Source organism: Micromys minutus (assembly GCF_963924665.1).
Source record: "Micromys minutus genome assembly, chromosome: 18".
Taxonomy (NCBI): Eukaryota; Metazoa; Chordata; class Mammalia; order Rodentia; family Muridae; genus Micromys; species Micromys minutus.
This window is the reverse complement of record NC_137953.1, coordinates 15,169,040-15,175,078: the sequence shown is the minus strand read 5'-3', so window position 1 is coordinate 15,175,078 and position 6,039 is coordinate 15,169,040. Positions and strand designations below refer to the sequence as shown.

Below are 6,039 nucleotides of genomic sequence, written 5' to 3'. Positions count from 1 at the left end.
CCAAAATGCAAGATAATGAATGTATCATGTATAATATGCAAAATGTGAGCATAAAAACAAAAAAAACACAAATGTTTTTATTTCCTTTTGCCATAAAGACCTTCCAATTCAATGGATCAGAGAAAGAATCTATTCATAAATTTTCAACCAAATTTGTATCAGTTAGTCAGGAAGGTCAGCTCTCAGGCAGAAGGAGGAACTGTGCATGCTCAAGGCTACTCTGTATTAGTTAGTTGGCATAGCAGCTCTCAGACAGAAGGGGAAGTGTACAGGCTGTGTGGTGTAAACAGCTGGTTAGAATCTCAAGGAGGTTTGTGTAGGAGGCTGAAGCACTGTGGGAGGAAATTCATAATAGTGCTGACAGTAATAAACTGCCAGGTCTTCAGCCTGCACACTGCTGATGGTCAGAGTGAAATCTGTCCCAGATCCACTGCCTGTGAAGCGATCAGGGACCCCAGTGTGCCGATTGGAAGACCCGTATATAAGTGCTTTAAGAGACCGTCCTGGTTTCTGTTGGAACCAGACTATATTATTACCCACATTCTGACTGGTCTTGCAGCTCATGGTGACCCTGTCTCCTACTGATGTGGACAAGGATTTGGGAGACTGAGTCATCACAATGGTCCCATCAGCACCTGAAATCAGAAATAAAGGATGAGTATATACTTATACACACAAAGATTTCCTGACAATCTTTGGAATCCAAAATGAGTTTTCTAATGGCATTGTCTGCACCAAGTAAATGTCTCACCAGACAACCAGAGCAGTACAAATACGAAGACCTGTGTATGTGACTTCATCTTGATGCCTACGCTGGACTGATTCATTTAAAATCTCAATGTGAAGGCCTGATTTATAAATCAAAGGCAGCTGGGCTGTCTCTAGGGACCTATGCAAATAAGTCATCAAATAAGGAAGTAACTTACCTGGACAGAGGGTTGTGAGAGTATCCAGGTTAAATAAAAAGCCAAAAATACCATCAAAGACAGTAAGATATCACTGGGAGAGAAGTCAATACAGAAACACAAGAAGCACCCTACAATTCTAGATTTTCCTAATTGGCTCTTTGTGGACAGACAGTCATCACAGTGGATAAGATCACTTGCTTCTCGTGTGAAACACACAGGTTTGACTCATTCCAAGTTCAGATTGATATACAATCCACAAGAAAGAGTAAAGGGTAGACATATGGTTTAGAAATAAACTATTATACATATGCTTTGCTGTATAAATCATAGATCTTTTAAATGCAATATATAAATAAATCAAAATTGTGGTAGGTTTGTAGAAGGAAAACCAGAAAAGGGAAGAAAACTTGTGAGAAATGAAACATGGAACAGAAAGAAAGAGAGGGTAAGGGATGTGTCTTAGCTAGGCTTACTATTGTTATGATAAAATATTATGACCACATTAATTTAAAAGGATGGAAATTTTATTAGGCTTACATTCCAAGTGCAACAGATCAAGTGACATTTTATCACTGTGAAAAGCAATAACAGGAAATAAAACAAGGCAGGAACGCAGTGTCAGGAGCTGACCAGTGCATAAAAGAGTGATGTTTAACTGCTTCCTTCGTTGGTGATTTCTCAGTCCTATTTGGTTTAAAACTGGGGTCCAAGACCAAGAGCTGTCCCCACCCACAATGGACTGGATTCTTCCCCATCAATCAATAATAAAGGAAATCCACTATAAGCTTGTCCACAGCCTGACTTTATGGTAGCAATTTTTACACTGTTGTTTTATCCCATTCAGATGATAATAACTTGTGCAAATTTGAAAATAAAAAGTTATCAAGATGTGTATAAATATATTGTATATATAATAATGTTAAAGGGAGATGCTTTTATAAAATTAACCACTATGTGTAATATATATGTATAAATATACTTAATTATTCAGCAAGGAAAGAAGTAAGGAGCAGAGATGGTAGGTAGTGTCCTCTGACGCTCTGATGCCGCCTTTTGTGTTCTGTCCACGTCCTAATTACATGGAAACTTTGGGATTTGAAAAGATGAATGTGCTTCAGTTTCATTGTTTCCTTATTCAGTGTCAAACAAACATTTGATGTAAAAGGTCCTGAGTAACTCAACTGTAATTTTATATAACATAATTTACCAGGATTACTCAAAGTACTAGCTCTTACAAAAAAGACCTCAGACGCAAATGAAATTTATACCCAGGTCATATTTACTCATAGCTAATGTTAAAAATTCAATAAACAAAATTGATGTCATTTTTGAATTTAAAGATTATATGTTTGAAGAATAGGACGATTAATATGAAATGAACATTCTTAAATTTTTTTCCAGACTACGTATTCTGCAAATGGACACAGGCATAAAATTTAAAATACTTTATGTCAAATCACCTTTAAAATCAAGCTTTCATGATAGTCAAAAGTAGAAGAAAATAATTGTTTAAAATTGACTCAAAGATTTAAGGACACATCATCTTCTAAAAGCTCTCCTGGACTCTCAGGTTTAGTTAAATAAGCAAGGCTCAGTGACCTTCGGGACAAAGAGAGAGATTTTGCGTAGCATGCTGAGTAAAGAGACAAGTGCTGATTCAGACACTGGCCGACAGACTGTACTCTAAAGTGTGTGTGTATTGCACAACGAGTCACAGAAGTGGACAACAGTGTTCACAGTATTAACTTGTCACATCTTTATTCTGAATACAGATGGTGGTGAGAACAAACTCTGTTCTAGATCCACTGTCAGTAGAACAGTGAAGATTCCTGGTAAGTACCCAGTACAAGAAATGAGTAACCTATCTCTGCTTCTGTTGGCATGGGTCTAAATACCTACACATAGTGAAAGCTATGTGTACATACCACTGACCTTGTATCTGATGCTGAACCTATGTGCTGTAGACATATCCTGGGAGACCTTAAAGTTCAATAACCTCTCTACTCTTCTCCAGTCTCCCAAAGCCCCTGCAGAAATCTACGGTTCACAGCGCCTCCTAGAAATAACCTGTAGTAACAATGTTAGATCCAAGATTTGTTTTAGTATGTTTTAATTTGTGCACACAATCAAAATATACCTAAAATGTCATTATATATACACCTATATGTATTTATAGGTATGAATATGTATGCAGGTGAGTAAGTTACAGTCCCTTCCAATATAATGAGATTTTATTGGAGGTAGGACTTGTCATAGTAAGCCATGTGGTGAAAACTATTTCAGATGACATTACTATCCCTCATCCTAAGATAATTTTCCAATACTATTAATGTTTTTAACTTTCCACATATTGTGGTTTTAATAATCATACTTGTGCCATGTTGGGTGATTGATGCCAACAATCTCCACATTTGGGAGGCTGAGACAAAAGAAACAGATTGTCAGCAACGCAGGATAAAAGTATAGGCAATAAAGGAGCACAGCTAGATACCTTCTCAGATGAATATATGAGCACACACTTCTGACTTCCCTTGAATACTTTCTATAACATGAACATATGTTATCATATATGACTTCAAAAAATTTCATCTTCCCTAACATTCATCTTTTCCCTTCGTCAATGAAACTAAAACTCCTTTCCCACATGAAAGAAGAGATAGTAACCTCAGTCAGATAAAAACTGCAAGTGATTGAAAAGAAGATGAAAAATAAGTCCATTGGTAGGTGGTGTAAGAATGATAATGGGATAGAAATGCCATCTTCAAAAGCAGCAATAGACAGCAGGCCTGAGAGAGGGGTGTGACTTGCATAACTCAGAGAGAACCCTCTACAGACACCCTGTGATTTTTGAATGGTAGAAAGTCTTAAATGCACAGGTCCTTTAACTGCTCATCATTGTGGAAGATGATAAAATAGCCTTTGCACACAGACCAACATAGGACTGACAGTGCCTGATTTGGGAAGTGTCTCAGTAAGTTTGAGGTTAATGGCAAATGCAGTGAGAGATGGTGGGACAATGGCCACAATGAGTTCATGATTTTACAAAGTATATTTTAGTCAATCTTGTGTTATCACACAGAAAAAATATGCAGACTATTATAATTTCGCCTCAGATGAACTTATAGGATATTTTCCTTAACCTAATATGGAATGAACTCAATGATATTAATTCTAATGCCTAGAACTGAAAACCTGTTTCAGAATCTATGTGTATTATTGTTACAGGACTTAAGAAAGAACCGAACTGCAGACAGATCGGAATTGGACTTGGGAAGAGAGGCGCGGAGTCAGGCAGAAAACTTGTTGGAGAGCAGTAAAGAGCCTCTGCCTCTCCTCCTCCATTCCGCTGCGCTTAAGGCGTTCCCTCTGGCCTTACCATTTATTTTTATATTCGCTTTTTATACAGAGAAGAATATATTCTTTTCCTTCTAAAGAAAAATTCCTGTTCCCAAGAGAAAAAAAAGGAAACATCAGTGAAGGAGAGAAGAGCCAGCCAGAAATTATCCAGTAAATCTATCATGGATCCTAATCAGAACGTGAAAGGGAAGACAGTAGTAGTGGGGGACAGCCAGTGTAGGAAAACCGTGCTGCTGCACGTCTTCACAAAGGACTGCTTCCCCGAAAATTGCGTCCCTATGGTGTTTGAGAATTACACTGCCAGTCTTGAAATCGACACACAAAGAATAGAGTTGAGCCTGTGGGACACTTCAGGTTCGCCTTACAACGCCTTACAACGCCCGTCCCCTCTCTCACCCAGATTCTGATGTTCATTTGCTTTGACATCAGTAGACCAGAGACTCTGGACAGTGTCTTTAAAAAGTGGAAAGGTGAAATCCAGGAGTTCTGTCCCAATACCAAGATGACTTTGGTTGGCTGCAAGTCTGATCTGAGGATAGATGTCAGCACATTAGTGGGACTCTCAAATCACAGGCAGACTCCTGTGTCACATGATCAGGGGGCCAACATGGCCAAGCAGATCGGAGCGGCCACTTACATAGAATGTTCAGCTCTACAGTCAGAAAACAGCGTCAGAGACATTTTTCACGTGGCCACCTCAGGGTGTGTTAATAAGACAAATGAAAAAGGTTAAGCAGAACAAATCACAGAGGGTTACAAAGCAGATTTCACACATGCCTTGCAGACCAGAATTCTCGGCAGTTGCTACGGACTTACTAAAGGACAAAGCAAAGAGCTGCACTGTGATGTTAGACCTCGCCGTCTTTAATGAGGACACGGGAATCTGGTGTGAAAAATGAAATACAAATTTAAAACAGCAAGAGCAAACGGAAAGGTGGAGTCAAATGAAATGCACAGCCAAAGTCACATAGACACGAGCTTAGGAGGCCCTTGAAAGAATACCCACGTTTTCGGATTCTGTCCGTAGTTTCGGCATGTAGACTGACTGGTGAGAAGCAAATGCGTTGAAGAGTTTTGTGTGACAAGAAGTGTGGCTTGAACAATATGCCAAAAACAAAGGGAGCTGCAAATGGGCGAGCACTAGAGAAGTGGGGGGGTAGTCAGAACCTCCTAGAAGAACATCTACGCTCTGATTGGTGCTTGAGTATTTTCGGTTTTGTGGTTGTGGTTTTCTGACAAGCTACTCCTGGATCTCTACTTTGATTTAGTTTTTCCAATGTTTTAATCCCCCTTTTCCAATAAGTATGTATTTGTAGACCGTCCTCGGTGGAGAACTCGCACTGTGACCTTAGCGTTTAGTTTTCTAGAGGATGTGATCTCATTTCCTCCTAGCTCATCATTAAAATGGAAATCGTACTGGGACCTGGTGGGATTCGTCGACCAGCACTACAGAGATTGCGTAGATCAACTGGAAGAGAGTTGTGCTTGTTATTCTGTCTGGTTTGGTTCATCCTGTGATTGTCCTTAACAAGTAGTAAATTGTCCCATGTAATATTTTTTGTGCGTTATTTAGAAGAGAGTGTGTGGCTTTGTTTTTCTTTTTGCCATCGTTGATGAAAACAAGAAGTCGAATAAAAGATGTCTTTGTCTGATGTGATAGGGATTAAAAAGGAGGCAGGTGGGGGCTGATTTCACCAGGAGACACCTTGAATCAAGGAGTAGCCAGTAGCAGAGAGCACAGTTGGGGAATTGGGCTGTCTGGAAGGAAGTTCTA

At 39.2% G+C, this 6,039-nt stretch overlaps 1 pseudogene across 1 annotated transcript; it reads left to right on the top strand.

The window, feature by feature from the left end:
• Positions 1-707: 707 nt before the first annotated feature.
• LOC308432382 (rho-related GTP-binding protein RhoE-like) lies at positions 708-5,164 on the top strand (annotated as a pseudogene). The gene is made up of 4 exons: positions 708-786; positions 2,681-2,740; positions 4,134-4,221; positions 4,315-5,164. The product of its transcript is annotated as a rho-related GTP-binding protein RhoE-like (transcript).
• Positions 5,165-6,039: the final 875 nt, after the last annotated feature.